Below are 12,905 nucleotides of genomic sequence, written 5' to 3'. Positions count from 1 at the left end.
ACAGAGACAGAGAGAGACAGAGAAAGACAGAGAGACAGAGAAAAAGAGAGAGAGGAGAGACATAGAGACAGACAGAGAAAGACACAAAGACAGAGACAGAGACAGAGAAACAAGAAAATAATATTTGCCTTGCCTACTGAAGATCCTAAATCTAGAGCTAGAAGGAGCCCTAGAGAACCTTATGCAATCCCCTCATTTTACAGAGAAGGAAACTGAGTCTGAGAGGTGTGAATTAAGTTGCCCAACCCCCACACAGCTAGCAAGGGTTATAGCAGATAGAGTGCCAGACTTGGGAGTCAGTAAGCCCTGAGTTCAGTCTCTGCCTCTGACACTTATTAGCTATGTGGAAGATTCCAGATCTAAACCTATGAACCCCTGGCCTCTGATTCCAGAGTGAGGGCACTTCCTATTAGGCTGCACTATCTTCTCTTTCACAGATTTATTGTAAGGAAAGTACTTTATAAACCTTCAAGTACTAGAAAAAATCATTAAAGAGACCTGGGTGAAGTGACGGGAAGAGCACTGTGCTAAGAGGTAGGAGAGCCCTTTTCTGCCTCGGCTCCACCACTTAAACAAGCTACATGACCTTGGACAAGTCACTGGCACTCTTAGACCTCGATTTCTTCATTGTTAAGAGAGAAGATTCTTCTAAAAGATTGACAAGGCACTTTCCAGCCTGAAAAGGCTATGAATTTCCATGTGTGATATATTAACAAAACTCTTAAGAGCAGGTGGGAATATTTGTTTTTGTCTCGGTAATTTATTCATTAACTCTCAGAACGACATCTAGCAACTCTTGGGATCCAAGATGATGGGTGTTGATGAGAGGAAATGTCTGAGACTGTCTAAGCCTTCTTGGGCACTGGCCAAAAGAGACCTGAGTCTCCCACATAGAGGGGTAAGAGTAAGAAAGGAGGACTCCCCAGAAGAGGGGGAGATGGCAAGCTGGACAAATTTAAATTAAACAAAATAAAAATTTTAAACCCAACTTTCTTCTGAGTTTTGTAGACCACCAGCCTTCTAGAGTTTCTGGGATGTGGGAGCTGCCTCAGTGTTCACAGGTTCTCAGAGAGACCCCATCATAAGCATATTAATTTATTAAACATATATTATACTATTAAATATAGAAGCATGTTAAAATTAAATTAACTTCTTAAATGTTTGTTGACTGAGTAGCTCCCCTCCTTCCTTTATTTTGTATATAGCCTCTATTTACTTATCAGAGACATGTAGACAGTTCCTTGAGGGCAGGGGCTGTTTCATTTTTGTCTCTATACCCCCAGCACCTAGCACAGATCTAGGTTCATAGAAACCCTAAATCAATGCTTGTGGATTGGTCAACCCCTCAGTTATTGGCACAGGGTAGATTCCTAATAAATGTTTGTTGATTGATTGTAAGGGACCTCAGAAATCCTCTAGGTTGACCCCCTAGAGAGGTAGATCTGACAATAATCGAAGCAAACACCCTCAGGTAGAAGTTACAGGAAGGCCGATTTCTGAAGCTATTACAGATAGTTAAAGACTGTTCCCATAAGAACCCTTCCAGCTCTAAAATTCTCTGATTCTATGCTTCTGAGTCTCTCCTTCCCCTGCGAGGTCAGCTCTTCCCCTAAATATTCCCAGTTCCCTTAACCATTCCACATATGCCTCTAGCTGGCCTCACCGCTGCATGTCATAGATCACCTCCCTGTTGTTGTGGTCCTCTTCGAGAACAAAGGACAAACAGCAACCTCTGTGAGTAGAGAAGGAGCTGGCCACTAGGAACCAAGCTTCCAGTTGGGCAACACAGCTTTCTAGCTTTCTTTTTTTCCTCTCTTCTTTCTTTTTCCTTCCTTCCTTCCTTTCCTTTCCTTCCTTCCTTCCTTCTCTCTCCACTTAGGGTATCACACCCCTACCTGCTGGTGTTCTGCCCAAAAACAATGTAAATTTTAATCTCTGAAACTTTTTTTTGCTTTGGTTTCTTCTCTTAAAGGCCAGCCTTAATCCCAAATTGCTCTGGCCCCAGATCAAGCCTTGGTCACTGTTTGGGCCCTGATTGGCTCAGAATGAATGTAAGTAACAATTGTTTCTGTTTTGGCCAGAAATCCTAAGAGTCTTCCCCTCTCAGATCTATTTTTTTTTTCAAGAAGCCATTCTTTGCCTCATTTTTTAAAGCCTTAATCTCTGAAAAGGCGCTGCCTCAGTCAAACTGAGACCTGTCAAAGACCTTAGCTTGAAAAGGCCAAGATCCTCCACTGCATCCTGGGCCCTCTTCAGTTGTCCTGATCTATATCGGGACCCAGATGGCTCCAAAGGAGAAAGTGAGGCTGGTGACTCTGCACAGCCCTCCCTCCCTTAAATCCAATTAACTTGCACATCATGGCATCACCTCCCTGATGTCATGGTCCTCTTTGAGAATGAAGGACAAACAGCAAGGCACTGTCTCGTTTGTAGATGTGTCCAGGGCTGACTACAGTATCCCAGAAGTAGTCTCCCTCCTGTGATAAATCACCTCCCTAGTACAAAGTTCTATTAATGCAACCGAAGATACATTAGCTCTTTCATGTTACGCTGTTTGTTCGCTCAGATTCAACTGAGGTCTATCAAAACCCCCAGATCATCTTCAACTCTTATCTAGGTACATCTTCCTTATTCTGACCTGGGATATTTGGTATTTTGAAAGCAAGTAAAGGACTCGACCTGGGTTGCTGCTACATTTCATCCTATCCAATTTGACCTAAATAAGAGAACAATTGTAAAGCACTTAGCATAGCGCCTGGAACAGAGTTAAGTGATGTATGTTAGTTGTCATTAATGTTATTTTTGAGATTTTTCTAGATCCTGACCCTGCTTCCAATGCATTAGCCCTCCCTCCCATCCTTGGGTCATTCTCAGAGCTGATAAACCTCTCTTCCTCCATGTTATCAGTGGAAATACAGAGCACCTCAGGGTGACAGGCTGATGCTCCACCAGATTTCTCCCTCCTTGCTGACCAGTCCATTTCGATCGCCCTCTATGGGTCAGTCAGCTCTGAACCTTACTAAATGTAACTGTATCACTTGTCCTAAAGGAGAATGCATTAAGGCATGAGTAAAGGAGTTCCCCACCACTAGAGGTCCACAAGCAGAAGCTAGAAGACCCGTCGCAAATCTCACAGATAGGGTTCTTGCTCAGGCACAGGTTGGATCGGGTGACGTCTTGAGATCCCTTCCAACCCAGAGACTCTGTGGTTTAAGCTCATTTTCTGATCAGGACAGAATTTGAAACCCCTTACATTGCTGCAGGGTGGTGTAGACCGCTTACCTGGCGGCTAGCGCTCCTTTGAATCGTGATCAGCCACATGAGATCATGGATGCCCAATGTGCTTTGTGAACTTTAGATCAACATACAAATATCAGCCGTCATTAGAATTCACCTCATTTTCTTATAGAGGTCAGATAGGAAAGGTCCTAGGACAAATCACTGTTCTGCTATTATGAGAGGCAGTACTGCATAGTGGATTGAGATCTGGCATCAGGACCAAGAACACCTGGGTGCAAGTCCTCCCTCTGACACATCCTAGCTGTGTGATCCTAGACAGTTCATTTCAGAAGCAGCTGAAGGAAGGAAGGCAGGCAGGAAGACCTGAATTCAAATCCAGCCTCTGACGCTTGCTGTATGGCTCTGGACAAGTCACTTAACCTCTCTTTACCTCAGTTTCTCCAACTATAATAAAAGGATAACTACCTGCCAGGGTTGTTGTGAAGATCAAATAAGATAATATTTGTAAAGCACAATGCTGGACACATTGTAGGCACTATATAAACACAAGCTATTAATACTTAACCTCTCAGTGCTCTAAGCTCTAATTGCAGAGAAGTTGATGATTTGTATTGGCAGAAAGAATTTCATAGATTCAGTGCTTTAGAAAGGACTTTGAGGGGTATGAGTCATTTTGCAAAAGAGGAAACTGAGGCATGGGATATTAAGTGCTTACTCCAGGTCTTGAGGCAGGATTTGAATTTACTCCAGGTCAGCGCTCTATCTGCCTCCCTCATTGGGAGGTCCCTGTATCAATGAAATTAGTTGTAATGTATCATTTTCTTTTTCATGGACCTTTTATTATGGTGCAGAGAACTCCTGGCGTGGAAACTCTACCCACTAATGCAGATCGCCAACTCTGTTGAGTTGTAACCGGTAGTCTTAGCAAGTGGCCAGGCAGGACCAAGAGGTCAAGTGATTTGCCCAGGGTCATGTAGCAATTATAGAAGAGCAGACCCAGCCCCCTCCATCCATTCATTCCATCATGCTGCCTTTTATTACTAATGTCGGTGGTGGTATGACATTAATCATCCTTAGTGTTCATCCCCACTGCCACGGCCTGCGAATAGGCCCTACTGGCCGGGGTTGACCAGGGGGCCTAGGCTTATTGAAATCCCAGAGGTTTGCATGGGACACCACCAGCCTCCTCCTCAAGCTGAGCTGGGCAGGGCTGAGCGGACTGCAGCTTAAGGCAGGATGCCCTCCAGCTGTTTGTTAGCTCCCAGCTCCATGCAGCTGGACTACAATTCCTAACTGTTGATTTCCACCCACCCCTGTAAGTAGGGGTTTGCTATGGAGAAGTCTGCCATCTAGCGTCCACCCAGGGTGTGAGCTCAGAGGCCACCCGCTGGGCTCTCTCGGACCCACCTGGTGGGGGCCCCTTCTCTCTTCTTACAGGGGGTGGACAGCTCCGTGCCTCCGAGCACAGAACATTTGGAAGTGGACAAACAGCTGATGGCAGATCTGGTGGTCTGCAACATAAATCAGCTCCTGGGGCCAGGAGCAGCAGCAGCTCCTTTGCCCCTAAAACCCTGGATAAAGGCCAGGGAGGGGAAAATCCCCCAGGTAATTGGTGGGGTTTTCCTCTAGTGGCCAGTACTGAGCAAGGGGGGGGGCAGGCCAGAAGCAAGGGTTGAGCCCACCCTCAATGAGCCCTTCCCCATCCTATCACACCCCTGAAATTCCTTCTACTCACGGACAAGACATCGCTCCCTGAAGAGAAGAGGGTGGGAGTGGGGCTGTAGAAAAGGGTAGAAGGAAGAGCAGCCCTTCTCCTGTGTTTCAGTTTGAGAGTCTCTGCAGGACCTATTAAGACAAGCATGCCCCATTCCCATCCTCTACCCCCCCAGTAAAATAGTGTCCTCATTGTACTCTGGGCCACAGTGGTTGGGGATCCATTAACATAAGAAGCAAACAAGTGGGCCTTGTCCCCCATTCAGCCCCCACCCTGCTGCCCTGTCAGGGACTCTTCACCCCTCTGTACTGAATGTGAACGTGTGTGTGTGTGTCTGTGTGTGTGCACACTCTCATAGAGACATTAGTCAATGGAGACTTTTGTGTCTTTATGTTTGGGGCCCGTCTCTGTCCCCCAGCTTCTCATCTCTACAGGCAATCATTCTTGTCTTAGCCTGAACAGGGACTCTCACATAGGCTCTGCCCTGCATGAAAGACCATGGGATTCCCCCCAGAAACCTGGGCAACCTCCAGATTCTCCAGGGTCATTCTAATCTCCATAACTTTACAATAAGAGTCCCCTGGCCATCTCTTCATTTGCTTACTATAAATTACATAGTAGAAAGAATATGGCCCTGGTGCAAATCCCTTCCATGACCCTTGCTACCTGGATGACAGGGGGCAAGTCAATTCACTTTTCTCAGCCTTATCTTCTTCCTGTTAAAGGAGCAAGAAGATGGACCAGATGGTTGGGTCTCCAAAGTCCCTTCCATCTGTAAATCTGTCATCCTCTGTAGTCACTTAGCCTCCCTGGGCCTCAGTCTGTAAAATGAAGGCCTGGACTCCATGGCTTCTGAGGCCTCTTCAGCCTCTCACCTGTGCTACTACAATTCTATCATCCTGCTTCGGTAACTAGAGTCTTTTTCTTTCTCCTCATCCTCTTCACCCCATTTCAGCAGGTACAGCTGAAATCCACAAAATCCCAAGGACAGATGTCGCTGGGGCCTCAGCTTGGACAAGCTCCCCAACCTCCCCATCCTGCCAGCCTTCTGATAAATATGTGAGGGCATGTGTACACACTAGTTGTGATTCTCAAGTAAAAAGCCTGGCTACCCGTAGCCACAAAAGAAAATCATCCTTTTGATTAATAGTCAACCTATCTACCTATGGGTTCTGCTATAAAAGTACAGAGAGAGTCATTTGCAGAGTGGTAACTGGGATTGAGGTGGTTACCATCTGGAAGTTTGGGTTGGCAAAGGTAGCTTTTGAGACACATTTGTTTCCTGCCTAGGAACTATTTCTACACTTCAGATCACTGCCATCAGGTTGATTGGTATCTGGTTAGGGCAGGGGTTCTTAACCTGAGAGGTGGAGAAGAGAGTGTGTGGATTGATTTCAGGGGGGTCTGTGAACTCAGATAGAAAAAAGTGCCTCTTTCAGCATTTCTTTCAATTATCTAAAAACATGATTTCGAGAAGGGTTGCCCTCTGAAATTATACACACATCTGCATAGATAGGTATCATTTGTTGTTCAGTCGTGTCTGGCTCTTCATGGCTCCATCTGGAGTGTTCTTGGTAGAGATACTGGGGAGGTTTACCATTTCCTTCTCCAGCTCAGGGTGAAGTGACTTGCCCAGGGTCACACAGCTAGTGCCTGAGGCCAGACTTGAACTCATGAAGTCTTCCTGACTCCAAGTCCAGCACGTTATCCACTGCATTGACTAGCTGCCCACATAGATATGTAAGGGATTTGTTACTGTTAGGGGGAGGGGTTGGTTCTTCCGGGAAGCCCTCCACAAGCCCAGCCTGCTCAGTCTCCACAATCCGGAGATCCTCCCCAGCAGAGGCTCTCGCCACAAGGCCAGCAGCCCCAGAGTCCCCAGTCTGGCTCACCACAGCAGCAGCGGTCTTCTGGTTACCCCAGCCATCCAGAGCAGCCAGTAGCATCACCCCAAGCCAGGCCACCAAACAGGGCACCTTCCTCACCTCACAGCCCTGCCCCACAAAGAGAGAGGAGGACCTTTTCAGCAAGGGCTTGTGGGATATTCCAAACAGTCAGTGCCTCCCCGTCCCCATCTCGAATAGATGCCTTTGGGGGATGCCTAAAACAGGCTTGGAGAAATGATGAGGAAATAAAGCAGCGGAGAGAGAGCATTTTTTATGCCTAGGCTGACCATCTAAAGAGGGCAAAAGCCACATTCTGCCCTTTAGGAAATCCTAGCACCTAATGACTATTAACAGCTGCTACCTTAACCTCCTGTCCCCCAAACCAGTTGCCTGCCTTGATTGTGTTACAAGCCAGGAAGTGCTTTAGGAATTAAGAAAACAAAGACATTTGTGTGCGTTGGAACAATTAGGGAAAGTCTCACACAGGAGACAGGAGTCAGGTTGGTAATGGAGGAATGGAGAAATGTGTGGAGTCCAGGCCTTGAGGTGTCATTTCCAGAAAACTGTAGTGTTCTTTTATTTCTACCTTTCCCTCCCTCGGTCACCTCTGAAGCCACCACTACTGCCCCAGGCTCTCAGCACTTGAGGAAATGATCCTTCCTCAGGCCTCACTTTGCTCCAGCTTCTTGTGACAGCATTGAATTCTAGTTCATACTCACACGAATGCTCCCCTACTGGAGAGACCAGAAGGTCCCTGAGAGCAGGATCTGGCTCATTCATCACTCACTGTACGACCCTCACTATCTAGCACAGGGCTCTGCAAGTACAAGGCAAAGAATGTGGTGATTGTTGAATTAATGAAGAGTCCTGTTGGAGGCTGCCTTGTACCTCCTCCATCCACACCAGGGCAGGCACCTAGATGAACCTTTCACACCCCTTTCGGCGAATCCCAGTCCCTAACAGCCTCAGCACCCCTGATTCATCCCAGCGGGCAGGGGGGATCCCAATGAAGATGAAACCAAAGCTGAGACCATCCACAAGCTGAGCAAGGCCTCTGCCAGCCTATTTTCTGATTAACCCCACCCTGATGGGGAATCAAAGGGAGGGTAGTGGTGCGTGCTCTAGCAAATTATCTGTAGCCCTTAAATATTGCACCATCACCCCCATCATTCATTCCCGTTCCTATCAGCCTGACAGCAATGTCTAATGGTCCACATGCAATCTGGAGGGGTATCTTTGGATGGCCTCTCTCTAAGCCAGAAAATGATTCTCCATACTGTGTTCTAATTTCACTTCTTATGGTTGTCCTAAATTGTCCAACTGGGTAGTCGGTGTTGGCAAGTCGGGGAATTGTCCGATGCAGGATTGGTGCTCCAATGAGATGCCTGCTCTCCGACCCAAAGCACCCAAGCTAGAGTCTCTGTTTTTGTGACCAGACTTCCATTCCTGGTTTGTGATAGGCCTCCCTTGGGGAACAAACCTCAAACATGTTTAACCCCACACATGAATCTGACATCGTAACTACACCTCAACACTACGCCAGGCAGTAAGGATTCTGACGACACATTGCAAACATTTTTAAAAGGCTCCCATACTCTAACTTACCAGCTATGGACAGGCTTATAAACTCTCCACAGTCCTCCCCAAGCCACTGAATACACAGGCTTTATCGCATTTGCCTGGTGGCAGCCAAGAGGAGAAAGGGAGGGAGGTACACTAGAATGAATTGGGAGTCAGAGCCCGGGGTTCAGAACCTGGCGTCCACCCTTGGGACCCACCACAAGCCTCTTTCCCAGGTTTAGAGCTGGGAAACGACCCTTCTGATCATCAGATTCTCACCCTCTTTTTACAGGTGGGGAAGCTGAGGCCCAGAGAAGGAAGGCCCTTCAGCAGAGTTAGGACCACACGGCTCCTCTCTGGGCCTGTGTCCAGAGAAGTAAAATGAATGCAGGGGGTTGGACTCAAGGATGTTCAAGGTCCCTCCCTACTCTGAATCTGTGAGCCCATGAGAGGAATGTATGATCCTAACCATGTGTATCATATATCCAGACCTGCGCATCTGGGCAGTCCACAGTCTCCTTCCAGTTTTGCTACTAAGAGGAAGACGAAGGTCCCATAAAGAAAACATATTTAAGAACCTCTGTGCCCGCCCTTAGGATGCACCGCCCTTGCCCTCTCAGCTCCCACCAGAGGCCCTGGGTCCCCTTCAGGGGATGGGTCCAAACCCAATGAGTTCAGGAGCCCAATGTCACGTACACATACACACCCCAAGCAGGCTCTATTCACAGAGCACCTGGGGCCTGTGTCCTGGATGCCCAAGAGTCCTGCTAAGGAGAAAAGCAAACAAGAATGCACCAAAGGGAGATAGGCTGCTTGTTGTCATGAATGCTAGCCATTCCCTTATCACTCCCACTCCCTTCGAGGAGGCAGCAGGGGCCATGTTAAGTCGGGGGCTTTCGAAAAACAGTGGCCTCAGGTTTGAATCCTGGCTCTTCTTCCACCTGTCATCTGAGAAGAGCCATTTGCCTTCTCTGTAGCATAAGAAGGCATGCAGGCGAGGGGAGAGTGTTAGGATGTCCTCATATGGCCCCTTCTAGCTTTTAATCAATGAGCCTGAATTTACACGTGAGGTGGGAGAGGTAGCCTCTGAAGAGACTTCAGAACCTAGAGACATTTCCCCAGCAGCTCTCAGAAAATTGGAGGGTTGGCAGTCACCTGAAATCCATCTCTGGGAGAGCCAGGGAGGAAGGACCCCCTTCCTGTTCTTCCAGCCCCGCCTGTTGTCTTTCAAGGCCAAACCAATGAGGTGGAGACCAGACCAAAGGTTATTTTCCTCTGCTTACCCTGGCAACTGTACTGTTGGCCTGGAACAACAGGTCCCAACTCAAGTCAGCATTCAAAGAGCCATGTCATAGTAGGGCCTCCTTGCCAAAGGTGTGGTGTGGCTGGTGACCCGTTTGTTGGTTTTAGAGGACAGATTCTTGACTCAGTATGGTTTGGTTGGAGGTTCCTTGGAGGCACAGCTGGTACTTTGGCCTCCCTCCCCTCCTTCAATTCAGGAGGCCTTTTCCTTGTCCTCTGGCTAGGATTACTTCCCATGTCTGCAGTTATTTGCAATGATCCTGGCCTAGCTAGTCCCACTGGCACCTGAGTCTTACACTAGTAATTGATGACACTCCCAAGATATTGTGGCTTTGGCTGGCACCAGCTGAACCCAAAAAAATCCATATAAGGGGCTATTGTCTAGTGTAAGGGAGGGGAAGAAAAGCCCTGATACTTTCATTTTTTGAGTTGTCTCTGGGAGAATTCCTTCCCTCTCCTTTATTCATTCTTTTGGTACAGATACAAGGGTTTAGGGCAGGCTGCAAATGCCAGAACTACCTGTCAGGACTTCTGAAGGTCACACCCCTTATTTGTAACTCCAGTTACACAACTAGCTGGCCCACTCTGCCCACCATGCCCACAGGGGCAGCCCTCACCTGCAGAGCTGGGTGACTCAGGCATCCATCTCCCACTCCGCATTCCTCTCGGGGCTCTTCTTGGTGCCACAATGCTCTCTGTTAAAAGGCCTGACTAGATTTTAGCATCCCTGCCCCCATACACTGGCTTAATTAAACTTCATTACCCAGGAGGCTGATCGTCTATTTAATTACTGATGATGGACCCTTTGCTTTGTCCCCACCTCCTATCCTAATGCCCAATCCAGCCACCCCACTGCTCCATAGAATGATGAGCATGAGGGAGGATAAGGTCAAGAAGTGATGCTCAAACCAAGATGGTTAGCCATGGGGTGGGGGGTGGGGGGCAGAGTTTGGAGGAAGGATGAAGTGACTAGAAAACTGAGATTTTAAATCTCCCCATGGATGCAAATGGTCCATCCTTCTCCCCATGAGTAACTGAAAAGGCTGTCCCACATCTGCTGCACCCATGCTTTTCAAACTATGTTCTTTCCCCAGTAGAACTTATCATTCTTGCAGTAAAGAAAGAAAAGTAAATTTGACTATGACAAAAATGAGGCTCTCTGGGAAGTGAGGTGCTACTGGGTAGAATGGTAAGGGGATCAAAGCATTCCAGTCCCATCAAAGACTAAAGGATGGCTGGGTTCAGAAACCACCACCACCTGTGGCAACCAAATGAAAGGCTGTTGCCTCTGGCAATATATAAGGATTTGATACTTGATTTCTTCTATCTGTCTCTCTTGGGGGAAGTAACATTACAAATAAAAAAGACTTTTCTATCCCTTTGGGGGCTCACACTGCCTGATGAATGTGAAGTCCAGGTGGGCAGCACCAGTGGTCTTGCATTCACTCATTCTGGCCATTTTGGACACAGAAAATACAGGAAGTTTCCAGGCAGCCCGAGATGGCTTGTGTTAATTAAGATTGGTACAGGACACGGTACTCAGGCAGTCACACCATTACAAAATTTCACACTAGCTCAGATGACCCAAAACATGCTGGATGAGCCAAGATTAGCTCTGGGTAAATAAGAACTCACTTAGGAAGCTTCCCGCAGGCATCACAAAACACTCCTGGGGCTCTTAAGAGCCGCCTAAGAACTATCTATAGACCATACCCTGGCCCATCACTAATGCAACACGGCTCTCCTTAAGGGCGTATCTCCAAGCATGCTGCTGTTAACTGCTCTGCAATGATCTTGGAAATGGGAATAATGTTTCCCTCGAGAACTCCTAAACCCACTTTGAAAATGGGATTTTTCAAAGACAAGTTCATCAGTATTTTGGCATATATATATATATATATATATATATATATATATATAATACATATATATGTGTGTGTGTGTGTATGTAAATACATACATACATATACATACACACACACATGTGTGTATATATATATATATATATATATATATACATCTCACTTCTCACCATTTCCCCCCTTTCTTTAAGCTAATTTTAATCCGTATCACTTTGAAAGCAGAAGAATAGCACTGTATATTTGGATGCTAAAGTCACTACCTTCAGGTTCTATTTGGTGTATGTGTTTGTGTGTATTTTCCTTTTAAGAGCACAATCTAAGATAATGCTGATGTTCACTGTAGCAAGGTTTCATGTTTAACAAGAAACTCAGAGGCTGACTCAGTACTGAAACCCATGAGATGAAAAGAGAAGGAATAATTGTCATAGGTCTTCCCCTGTAGTTGGAGAAATGTTCTTTTCCCTCCAAAACCCAAGGCTATCTTTGGACCAATATGATACCACGCTGGCTCAATACACTAAGGCATAAAACCAATTTCCTGGGTCATTTATCTTCAGGGATTCCACTCATTAGTTTAACAAATCCCTGTGTTAACTTCCTTGTAAATGCTTCCTAACTGAATCCAGGAGGAAGCAGAGATCCTAACAAAGACATTCTACATTTCAAGGGACCCTCTTCCCTCACTACCAAAACACCCCAATAAATGCCAGAATGCTAAATGGCATTGCCTCTTCATGATCCTAACCCAAACCTCTTGAAATATTGTATGACACCACAGTGATATCACACGAAGGTTAGAAAGATGCGACAGGAAAATCTGACATCTGGTTTCTCCCACCCACCTCCTTCACACCTCTCCCAGAAGCTGGTTTTCCAGAGAAGTAAAGTTCTGTCACATTTCAAATAAAAAGGGCCTTTTTACCCCATTGAAGGCCCTAAAGTGGTTCCTATAGGCAAGCTAAGATAGTTATTTTATAACCCACCTGCTAACTGCTTACCGGTGAACCAAACTAAATGACAAAGTATTAGGAAGAAAAGAGATTTCCTAGAAGCATCAATAAGGGAGTGAAACCACCTAGGAAAAGTACTGAAGTGAGATGGAGACTCTAAGGCCAAAGAAAATCAATGCCAGATTTTCCATTTCAAAGAGAAAATCTAAACTGGAGAAACAAGTGGGGAACATGAAAAGCGGGTCACGGTGGCCACATTCCATTGGAAGCAAAGCACAGAAGTCTGCACCAGCTGGCACCTAGGACTGTGTTTTAGCTGCTCAGACAAGGCTGTTGCCCACTGACAGGTGGGAAGCACTTCACTAGAAACATACCTGAGTCAGTTAGGGGT

The sequence above is a fragment of the Trichosurus vulpecula genome, chromosome 5, assembly GCF_011100635.1.
Source record: "Trichosurus vulpecula isolate mTriVul1 chromosome 5, mTriVul1.pri, whole genome shotgun sequence".
Lineage (NCBI taxonomy): Eukaryota > Metazoa > Chordata > Mammalia > Diprotodontia > Phalangeridae > Trichosurus > Trichosurus vulpecula.
The sequence above is the reverse complement of the archived record's forward strand: the minus strand, read 5'-3'. Positions refer to the sequence as shown.